The sequence below is a fragment of the Wyeomyia smithii genome, chromosome 1 (assembly GCF_029784165.1).
Source record: "Wyeomyia smithii strain HCP4-BCI-WySm-NY-G18 chromosome 1, ASM2978416v1, whole genome shotgun sequence".
NCBI lineage: Eukaryota > Metazoa > Arthropoda > Insecta > Diptera > Culicidae > Wyeomyia > Wyeomyia smithii.
Window position 1 is genome coordinate 63,718,971 of NC_073694.1, and position 12,048 is coordinate 63,731,018.

Here is a 12,048-nt window from a genome sequence, read left to right on the forward strand (position 1 = left end):
TTACGTTTCCACACTGCACACTTGCTCGCACTGTCAAACTAGCAGATCCGGAATTTTTACATAACAAAGTCGATTGTTGGGACGTTTGTCGAGCCTGCCAGGGGAGAAACGAACCGTGAAGGATGTTTGCGAACTTGTAAGGAAAAATACTTAGGGAAGATCCCTGAGCCTCTGTTGAATGCTAAGTAGTTTTTCTCAGTTGGAAAATTTTTCGACTACACACTCACACACATGTATGGACCCTCACTGGACCAATGCGGGAGAAGAATTAACAGAGGAGGAAGAAGAAGGAGACGCAGAAGTGCGAGGATGCTGGACTTTTTCTTCTTTTTTTTTGCTTTCGCTACGATAGTTACACTGCTTCACTCGTTATGTTCTTTTTTTTTGCTTTTCTCCGATAGCTGGATTCTTTTTCTTCCACTGTGTAAGACGAGGGGCGCTTCCAGCAAAAGAATGAACCAAGATGCGATTTTTGCACTGCGCTATCTGCTTCTCATCATCCACACGTCGTCGTCGACGTCGTCGTCTGAATGTAAATTTGGCCGATTGGTTTCTTGTTCTCTTCACGCATTAAAACCTCAACACGAGAATTCACGCACTGCTCCCCTTTTTAGTACTTTGTGCGGAATAAATATGCAATATACCTGTGACCTGTGCGGTCGCCGTTTGGCTTAATCTTTGGCCTTCCTTGGAGTTCGGTTGGGGTCACAAAACACTCTCACATGTACGCGCGACTTTGGTTTTTTTTCGGCACTCGAACGGACACCACACTTCTTTCACTTATCCCGTTTATTGGCTTTTCTTTTTTGACGCAAAAGTCTGGCTAGCTTCCGGAATCCCGTAACGATGGATACCGTCCAGGCACCAGAGGCTTACTTGGCGTGTTCGCTTTTCGCACGGTATCCGGTGCAATGATGCTGATCCGTCGAGGAAAAAAAGTACTGGCGGACTTGGAAAGTTAAGTACTTTGTGTGGCTACTGGTGGCGAAGGAAATTTTCACCGAGACGATTTCTCCTCAGTGCGAATCGTTGTCGTAGCCGTCGTCGTTGTCGACGTTGGAAAAAGAGCCTGGCAGCAAGCGAGCAAACGAGCGAAACGTCGTCGTTGTCGTCGTCTGCGGAAACACACGGACAGTGGACGTTCCGCGAGCGAGAGCGCCGAAGAGATGATCTGCATCCGTACGGAGCGAAGATAATCGCGATAATATACATACACGGGACACATCTCAGGTCCAGAGCACCGGAGCATTCCGTAGAATACGGAGCGGGAGCGTAGCACGCACGCATGCGTTTTGATTTATTATCATTTGATGATTACAGGTACGCATTGAATTCCCTACAACATCTGCGAAGATACCAGTCTTGAAGGGAAGCTAAATGTTTCAAATTTCTGCCAATAATAAAGTATTCTAAAACCTTTCATTGTTATCAGAAAATCGAAAAAGATTTATGATTTGCAAGAAAAATGTGTCCTGGTACATCCTTCAAAAAAGGATTCAGATGTGGGATGAGAGATTTATCCTGACTGCTCTCCTGATTCTCTCGTTTTGATAATTCATTCGCCAAGATAGCAGGAAGTTTTCCTGGATAAATCTTTTCGTTGAATTAATCACCGGTTATTTATGAGTGAATTAACATCAAATTACGAGTATTCGTAAAAACTATACGAATTCATTACAGTGATCTAAATAATAGATTCGTTTGGTAAAAACAAATTCTATCAGAAGCAGTACTCTTCTTATCTGTTCGCTGATTCTCTTATCCGCGAGCACGAGTGGGAAACGCAGGGAACCGGGAGAGTCAATACTGCTGCTGCTCTTAGAGTGTAGTATAAACAAGCACATCGGGGCGCATGGCGCATAAAGATTTTTCCAGCTTTCCCCAACAACAACATTAACAACAACAACAGTTAGTGCTACTCTGACTACTACTGCTACTACTACTACCACCACAACTACTACTGTTGCTACCGTGCATGATCTCTTGCATACTCTCAGAGCACTTCTCAGAGACAGATATTTGCATTGTAAAGAGAGCATAGATTGTCTTCCATTGCCGATCATGCAGCTTCCTGCTGTTTCACTACTGGTTCTATCAAGTGTAGAGCAGCAGCAGCAGCACACATGGCCGTGAGAGGATTTAGCGAAACCACAAACTGAAACTAACTTGACACACAGGTGGACCGTTTGCCGTGTGTTCGAGACACCGCGGAGGGCAGTGTTGCCAGTGTAGAGGGCGCGATAATGGAATGATACTTTTGGTTTATTTTTTTTTTTTTACTATGTGATATCTCCTGTCACACGGAAAGCGAAGCAGTTTGGTATGAATTAAATTAAAAATTATCGTAGAAACTTCACCTCTATAAATCATCTACATCGTTTTAAGCTGGATGATTTATTTATGCAAGACACTGTAAATAGATATTAAATGTCATCGATCCAAAACGAATTCATTTCGGAAGCTAAATGAACTTGATAAGTAATTGATCCTGAGAGCGTTTACTAATCAGATTTGGTTCTATATTGCTGAAAGCACTTTCAGTTATTGCTCCAACCAGAACAGATAAAATATCAAAACAACAACTTCGGGGTCACGTTCACCCTTTTATAATCGCATGGTACAGAAAACCTTCTAGTGAATAACATTAGCTCAATTTATTAGTCGCTCATTTTCTGTATTTCTATCAGTTCTATCAATTATGCACTGACACTCTCAGGATTTTAAGCCGATATGTATGAATAATACATTTATTTTGGCCGAGTAACTTTTAGAATGAACTTTGTGAACTTTCTGAGAAAAATACTCGATTCGCCAAACCATACCTTTGCTATTATTATTTTACTAAACAAAATCGTAATCGTAAAAATTTGCCCTTTTTCTAAATAAAGCATAGTTTACAGTTACAAGCGAAGTGAAAAATTTGACAAATTAAAAAACGTAAATTTTCACTAGAGAAATCTGTCGTGAAAATTCGGTTGTCGCGAAGTTCACGAGTTTACACTTTGAGCGAAGTGAAAATTGGCCGGACCTGGCAGAAAATAAAGGGGCTGAAAAGTCAAGTTTTCGCAAGCTGTTTCTTTTTTCACGAGTGTCTGCATGAGTGAAAAAAGTAAGCCCACGTGAAAAAGATGCGATCCTTCGATTTCGCCAGATCGACTTTATTTAACAGTTCTAAGCGAAGTGAAATTACAACAATTCGCGTTTTTCACGCACGTGAAAAAATCAACATTTTGTATGAGATTTTCATTTCGCTTGGAACTCTAAACAGGGCTCAACGTTTGCATTAAAAAAATGTGCAAAAATTGTCGATTTTCATGGGTTTTTCTTCGCACGCATTGACGAAACTGCTCATGCAGCATCAATCAGAGTGAGTCAAAAATGATTAGAAAAAAAATTGACAGCTCTATCAGTTGAGCTCTAACCGTGATGGCGAAAACAGTGAAGCTGACATAGTGTGGCCGCCCAGGCATCTACAACATCTTGGCATTATTGGACAACAAACAGAGTATGGAAAGAAAGCGCCAAGGAGTTCCAAAATATGCTGAAGAGGAAGACCGAGGAAAAAGTGACTACATAGCTGCGTGTGCTTGGTCGGGAGGTCGGTGCAACCGGTAAAATAGTGAAAAAGTATCTGACGAACATAAACAAAAATCGGCAGTCCCGTCCACTGATTTCGAAGCTGCATGACGCAGCTGCAGTGGCTGAATCGGATGATCGAATTGGCGTTGTTAACGGACGACGAGACTTATCTCATCCTAGATGGCAACGACTGGCTGGGCACTTCATATTTTACGTCCCCCACGAAAGAAGTGAGCTCCGAGGTGAAATTCATTTCATACACCATGTTCCAAAAAAAGGTGCTGCTGTGGCTGAAATTCAGTGAGAAAAGGGTTTCAGAGCCACTCTACTTTTGCTCCGGATTGGAAGTAAACGGGGAAATTTATAGTACGAAGTGCCTGCCGGAAGTTGCGTCGTTCATCAAAAAATATCATAATGGCGAAGACGCGGTGTTCTGGACGGACCTGGCGTCGGCCCACTACTTGTAGCGCTCGATGCAGGAGATGGATCGGCTGAATATCGATCTAATACCCAAGTCGGCTGCGTCTCATCGAGAATTTCTGGGCAAACCTAAAGCTAAAGATCTACTACAAAAATTTTGTCGCGAAAACTGAGGAGGATTTGATTAAAAAAAAAAGACGAAAGAAATCAAAAACACGCATGTTTTCGTTCGCCATGGCGAATCTTTCGATTAACTGTCGGTAGGCCGCTCGCAAACGCGTAGAATTTTTTTGTCATTCTTTGACAAATTTTATTTACCTCTCAAATTTTTTTTCCTGTAGAAAAAGTATTAAAAGTTGCTTGATTTATATTCTACACACCCACCAAGTTTTGTTAAATTTGAGAGGTGCTAACAAAATCTAATCCAATTGGTGTAAAATGCGTCTATAATCAAACTTTGTTTTCATCTGTGGTCAAAATCCTCTACAGATACGCAGTGATGTTTGTCAAAATTCCATAATGTGCATAAGCACGAAACTAAACCAATTTCAATCAAAAGTTCGGCGTGTTATGCTGGAAATGCTGAAATCGTTTCAGAAAATAAATTACACTTCATCCAACATGCTGAAACTTCTTAACAAAGACGGTTAATTCTGTTTTACAGCAGCATTCCATTCTCCAAATAGAATTTTGTCACTCAACCGCACAGGTGCAATATGCAACACGTAACAGCGCAATAAACAGCTTTCGTCCAACACGAAAATAAGAAATCGCTTGTCGTTCCAAGCCCCAACAAGATGCCCGTTATATTGTTGCGCGCGTTAGAACCCCGTCAGTCCTTTTCTGCAGATTATAACACGAATTGAGATTCTTTTTTCGTATATTGGATATGCATACTTTACTTTACTTTATTGGCCGACGGACCGTTACCGGTCTAGGGCCGAACGAATTAGAAACGTCCAGCTTCTTCTATCTTGGGCAGCTGTTCTCCAGCCACCTTGTACACCAATAGAGCGTGCATCTTTTTCCACCGCGCACATCCACCGAAGTCGATGGCCTCTTCCTAGTTCTCTGCTGAAGATAGTTTTGGAGGCTCTTTTGTCTAACATTCAGGCTACAAGTCTAGCCCACCGGAGCCTGCCACGATGTATTGCCTTCACTATATCAGCATACCAAGTATACAAACCTTGGTACAACTGTAATTCATGCGCCTGCGCCACACTCCATCTTCTAACTTACCGCCAAATATCGATCGCAGGACTCACAGCTTCCTTCAGCGTCCATGCTGCATGTCCGTAAAGGGCCACCGGGTGTATCAGCATCCTATACAGCGCTAGTTTAGTGCAAGTTTGCGAACTACGGAATCTTAGCAGATTACGTAGTCCGTAGAAGGCCCTGTTTGCAGCTGCAACTCGTCGTTTCACTTCACGGCTCATATACAAATTCATCAACCACTTCAAATCGTCCCCCATCTATCTCTACCTCAGCACCAACATCATGGAAACTCCCACGCTCCCTGTCAGCAACCATGTATTTTGTTTTGGCAGAGTTTATGCTGAGTCCCAGCCTCACTGCTTCCTTCTTTAAAGAACCACCAATGATATCAATGTCGTCTGGAAAACCAAGGAGCATGTGAGATTTTGTGATGATCGTACCGTTTCTATGCACGTTTGCTCTTCGTACTGCACCTTAAAGGGCGATGTTGAACAGTAGGTTGGAGAGCACATCTCCCTGCTTCAGTCCATCTAACGTTACGAACGCGACTGATTTTGCGCCAGCTATCCGCACGCACGACTTCGATTCCTCCAGCCTCATACGACTCAGCTTAATTAGTTTCGTCGGGAAACCGTTTTCCAGCATGATCTGCCACAGTGCGTTTCTTTTCACCGAATCGTATGCCGCCTTGAAGTCCACAAACAGAAGGTGAGTCTGCAAGTTATACTCCCTACTCTCAACGGACCAGCTTCAGACTGTCCGGACCTCTATCCTCGATCACATTGCTGATCAGGAAAATGCAACCACCAAGCCCAAGTTTAACGGTTGCCATCTAAAAAATGGCTTCCTGCAACTTGCCTGTGCCGACACCGACACAGTGAAGTGGTTGGAAAGGGACCTCCCTCGTACCGTGGGAGGGAGCACAGCTTCATGTATACCACATGAAGGATCTGCCGATGGCCAGACACTATGTCGGTTACTTCGCGGACAGTGCGAGCTCTCCGGACGAGAAGATCCTTCGTTCACTCCAGAATCAGAACGACCATCTCTCCACCTAAATGTGGCGAGTCTGTAACCGCAAATTGGTAAAGACCTTGGTCGAGCTAGTTCTGGATATTGACAAAGAATCGGCCAACTCATCGAAAGTGGAAACCATGAACTGCACTACGGTTTCGGCAAAGCACGCATCCGAAAGGTAAGCGGAAGGCCGAACGTCACAGGCAGGAAAGACTCCGTCGCAATGTCAGGGAAGGTACGTGCGGGTAACTCCTTCGGAAGTACCCTGCCACCACCCAGGCAAAGCGATCCTGCAAATGGGCTAAAGGTTCGCGTGGGAAACTCCTCCGGGAGTGCTTCATAACCACCCAAACGCAACCCTGCGGCTGGGAAGGTACGCGCATGATGCTCTTTCGGGAGTACCCTATCACCACCCAAACAACGCAACTCCGCGGCTGCTCGGACGGTTCCACTGAAGACTCGCAAGAGTGTGAAGCATCAACCACCGAACAGTCGCACCCCCCGGAGTCAAAAACCGCCACAGAGTGCGGGACGACCTTCTGTTGCCAATCGACTGCTGCAACCGAAGCCGAACATTGAGGAAGAGCAACTTCCATCAACCAGCCAAACCGCTGTTGGCAGCCGTCAGCCAATACCCAGATCATTTTACGATCCGGACAAAGACGGCAACTTCACTGCAAAGTGAGCAGCCTTCGCTGCGTGCAAGCGAATCTCCATCACGCAAAAGTCGCCTCGGGTGTTTTTTGCAGGAGATTCGCCAAAGAGCAGCTAGCGGCTGCATTCATCCAGGAGCTGTGGATCAACGAATCCAAAGTTCTCGGACTTAACGCTCCTAACGGTAGTTTAATCTACTGCGACACGCAGTCCAAACCAAGGACTGCAATTCTGCTAAATAGAGAACTAAAATTTTTACCAATTACAGAATTTATACAACGCGATGTCGTTGCCGTCACGGTTGAAGTACCGACAACCAGAGGAAAGCAGGAGATGGTTGTCGCGCTGGCCTACTTCCCGATCCCGAAATGATCTACAAAACAGAATCATGGATGTTTTTAATGCTAACTGTCCACCAACACAGCGGTCAGTATGCCGTGACGTACCCTGGTGGAATGATCAACTCAGTGACTTTCGTCGGGAAACTAGATGGTTGTACAACAGGGCAAAAGTCACGTCTAACTGGGACGACTACAGAGCGTCGCCCACTAAGTACAACGCCGAGCTACGCAAAGCTAAACGGAAATCCAGAGTTAGTTTCTGTGAAAGAATTATAACTCTGCCGGAAGTTACGTGGCTGCAAAAGACGATGTCCAAAGACCATACTAACGGTTTAGGACTGTCACTACCAAGGAAACGTTGGAGGTTCTCATGAACACCCACTTTCCCGGATCGACAGAGACCGAAGAACTGAATAGTGATGGGTCGCGGCGGGACAGTTCGAGACATATGGCGTCTCGAGAGTCCATCCTGCTGGCCCGCCGACTGTTCACGGAAGATTCAATAGCTCACTCGACCCTATGAGGTCTCCAGGTCCAGACGGCATACTACCCTTTTTTCTACAAAAATCGGCCACAACTATCATGTCTGAAATCATAAACCTCTCCAGAGCCAGCTTTATCCTAGGCCATATTCCGGATAACTGGCTGAAGGTGAAGGTAGTGTTTATCTCCAAAGTTGGAAGAAAGGATAAAACCCTACCTAAGACTTTCAGACCCATAAGTCTGACTTCATCACTTCTCAAGTAGATGGAGAAAATACTGGATAAATATATCCGTTATGAGTTTCTTAAAGACTTCCCGCTAAATAGGAACCAATATGCCTATCAAAGCGGCAAGTCAACAGAAACTGCTCTTCACAGCTTAGTGACGTTGATTGAAAAGTCCCTGAGTTATCAGGAGATGGCGCTATGAGCCTTTCTTGATATTGAAGGGGCCCTCCATAACACGTCCTTTGCATCAATTAATACGGCTCTCTCCAATAAGGGAATCAACCACACTTCAAGGAGCTGGATACACGCAATGCTCTCTAGCAGAGTGATCACAGCAACCTTGGGAGATTCGTCTGGAACAATGTCAGTGATCAAGGGATGCCTGCAAGGAGGAGTTCTCTCGCCCTTATTATGGTCACTAGTTGTCGACGCACTTCACAATAAGCTTTCACAGCTTGGATACGAGGTCATTGGATACGCTGATGACATCGTCCTGTGCGGTGTTGTAATACATAGTAATTATTAATTTTGAAAAAATCTTTCAGTTAAGTCGCAGTTAAGTTTTAGAAAATTCTTAAACTCTGCCAAGAAAATAAAAAAAAAAACAAACAATGAAGAAGACGAGTAAACATAATAAACCTATTGTTGTTCAAGCCCGAATGCGTTGACTTTCCACAAGACTTGACAGTTTGATGTCTTGATAGTAGCAAGTAAATGTGGATCGTCTTAGCCTAGGGAATAACGTAAAGAGAATAAAAATTAACTATCAGTTTAATCTTACGAAATTCTGTAAGTCAGTTAATCTTTTTGATAATAATACCCGCGCTGAGGTGAATTCGACTGTAGGATGGCCGACTACTACCAAATATGGATATTTATGGAATCGGGATGTTGCCCAGAGACTGAAAATTGATCCTAGAAGCCATTTTAAAATCCAAACAAACAAATTCAGAAAACTTTAATATCGAGAAACGCTTAATTAAATATAAAACTTATTCAAATGTTCAAAAAAGTAAATAGATTACATGATAAACGTAGTCCATAAAGAAAATAAATTGAATTGAATTTCCTACAATCAGTTTACATTATTACATAGAACAAAAAAGCGTGCGATGTTGTTTAAATATACAAAATCAATGCATCCGCCAATTCTCATTGGATTTCGAAAGGTCTCTGCCAATTTCTATAATGCCGTATACTGATTCAAAAACAACATTTTCCAATGCCACCCAGCGCTTGGCTTCGTTCCAAACATCCAAAGAGCATTCCTAATTAATCACAGTCCCAATAATTGTCAGAAAACAATTCAAATCTCATTGTTCGCCTATTACTGGCATCCAACAATCGAATCGCATTATTGCATCCAATTACTTCTCTGTCATCGTCAAGTATCTGCCAAAAAAAACCTCACAATAGAAACTAATTCCCGGTATCCACAAAATCAATCAACTCGATTAGATCCGCGCTGGGTTGCAGCCAGAACAGAATCGAACCGCCGAGGCATTGACACCGATTCTGTAATGACCAATCATAATGGAATCACTTCTACAATTTACGCTTCGTGCGCTTCCGTCCGTCACCCCACAACAACAGGCCTAAATTCGAGATGACAAAAAAACGGGCTCAAAATATTGCATGCCGCACTTGGCAATCGATTTCCCCCCGAACCAGTCTTAGTTAGCCGAAATGGAATCCGCTCGTTTTTTGCTGGTTCGATGCAATCGTGTCGCACAATCGATTTGTACGCGCTCTTTCAAGTGCCAAGCGCGCTGTTCGGAAATAATTATTCACGAATCGTGAAACACCCTCGAGAATTCCAACAAACAATCAATCAACCAATCAATCAATCAATCAGCCTGCTTTGACGACAGAGAAGAAAACAAAAACGCCACTGAAAGTAATCTCCGGGTAGGAAGAAGTAAACGAATGATAAAGAAAACACAAATTATATTCCAATTTCCTGACAGGCAAAATCGTACCGCTCGCGCTCGAGATTGCGGGTCCTTCGGATCAGAGCATGACCGTGATGATGTTTGCTTATTGCCATTGCTGCTGCTGCTGCTGCTGCTGCTGCTACTACTGTTGATTGTTAGTCATGAAAAATATGATCGGCATAATCGGTGCTACCCGTTTGCGCTCCAACGTCTAAGAGGAGGGTGGGAGGGGGTCAGTAGGTAGAACACTTACACAGACACAAACACCGCTTCAGATGGGGTTGAGTATTTGAAGTTCGCCAAATGCTGAAGCTGTTGTTATTGATTGTTGTTATTGTGGTCCCCGTGGCTCTGTGGTTAGCGATGTCGGTCGGCTAGCTATCCCACACGGTTGTGATATCGGGTTCGATTCCCGATCGAGTCGAGGATCTTTTCGAGCTGGAAATTTTCTCGACTCAGCACTGGGGCACGGTGTATCGTTGTACTTATCCTACACATACAAAATGTGCCAAAAACAATATCGATAACGAATTCTCTCAACTAATCTAGTTGAACGAGACCGCTATTAGCTATTATATATATATATATATATATATATATATATATATATATATATATATATATATATATATATATATATATATATATATATATATATATATATATATATATATATATATATATATATATATATATATATATATATATATATATATATATATATATATATATATATATATATATTGTTGTTATTGATCTTGGTTTGATATTGTCTTCTGTATCGTGTCATTCGTTGGTCGGTTAGCATTTTGGTTGGATGTTTGCAGTTTTCCAGCCTTCAAGACTGACAGAACTTTAACGGTTCTTCTTTTTCGCTCGTAAAATCTGCTCGCTTGATGCTGAGCGGGAGTGCCGCACCAGAGTTCTCTTTCGCTGTCGAACTTGCGGCCGCGGATTGTATAAAACGTACGGAAGAGAGAGAGTGAGAGCGCGCGTACGCTCTACTTTGCTGCTCGCAGTGTTGCTAGTGAGTTGGGGTTGGATAAAATAAAGTAATTGTACCGTTTTGACTCAAACTCAGAATTGTCGCAAACTTTGAACACTTCAGAAACAAAATCGAATTATTATCGCTAGTGTAATTGAAAGGATAATTATGCTATTCCATTTCGTTCCTTGGAAAGTCCTTCACCTAGTGATGCACCGTCTTTTATAGGACCACTTCCAGGAAATCAGCAGGCGTTGAAAAAAAGGACAGTCAGTATTGAGACGGTTTGCCTATCTATGTGCGATTAGCATTGAAGTGTTAGGAATTTGAATCAAAGCCGAATTGGAATCCTCCTTATTTTCATATACAAAATATGTTTACATGCATATAAATAGCACTTAATTGCAACAAAAATAAAATAACCAACATATTAATCTTTTGAGATTGACGAGAAAATTCATTCTCTTTGATTTTTCGGTGCAAGAAGTTACATCATAGCTTTAGTGTTTTGATGTAAAACGGTAGATTCTTCGAAGGCATTCTGAAGTTGTCCATATATTTTATGATACATTATTACTTTCAATCTTAGTAGGGTAGCATACTGTGAAGACAACCAAAAAGAACCGTTTTCAGCTGCAATGCACGGATTTCGAACAGAACAATATCTTGATCTAAAATTAAAATGTTTCTCAATCTTGTGACATAACTTGTGAATTTATGTTGTGAAAATTTTGGTTATGACCCAGACAGATGTGTACGACTTTTGTTGTCATTCAGTGTATTGAAGAGTTGATTTAAAATTTAGATTCAGATTTCACAACGAAATCAGTAATCAGTAATTTATCGCATGTGGAAAGCAGTTTTTCGCACCTTGTGACTTGGTTAGCTCTTATACTCACTTGCGTAGTTCAAATCACCGATGATGGCAAAAAAAAACTAGGTACATCAATTGAATACACAAATCAATTATAAATACACAAATCAATTACTGCACACATATAGGCCATGGTGGAACGCAAATATTCGGAATCTTCGAAACCGGCTTCGGAAAGCTAGAAAACGGTATTACAAACATAGGGGTGAATCACCGAAAACTGAAATGCGTGAAATAGAGGCCCAGTACAACTCTTTGAACGCAAGTTGTTTTCGTGATTACATTCATCGCATTGAAAAAGACGTTAAAGCTGACCCTA

At 42.4% G+C, this 12,048-nt stretch overlaps 2 protein-coding genes across 8 annotated transcripts in view; both read right to left on the reverse strand.

Annotated features, from left to right (window-relative positions):
- Positions 1 to 1,188, reverse strand: part of LOC129729804 (uncharacterized) — a 31,564-nt gene extending 30,376 nt beyond the window's left edge. The window contains exon 1 of one of the 3 annotated variants that reach the window (XM_055688642.1): positions 645 to 1,188. The gene's annotated coding sequence lies outside the window, so the exon portion shown is untranslated. Of the gene's footprint in view, positions 1 to 4; positions 234 to 356 lie in introns of those variants that run through there. The other 2 variants (XM_055688634.1, XM_055688652.1) reach the window with 2 other exon arrangements.
- Positions 1 to 12,048, reverse strand: part of LOC129729774 (potassium voltage-gated channel protein Shaker) — a 398,752-nt gene that overhangs the window by 123,873 nt on the left and 262,831 nt on the right. The gene's annotated exons all lie outside the window — the stretch shown is intronic.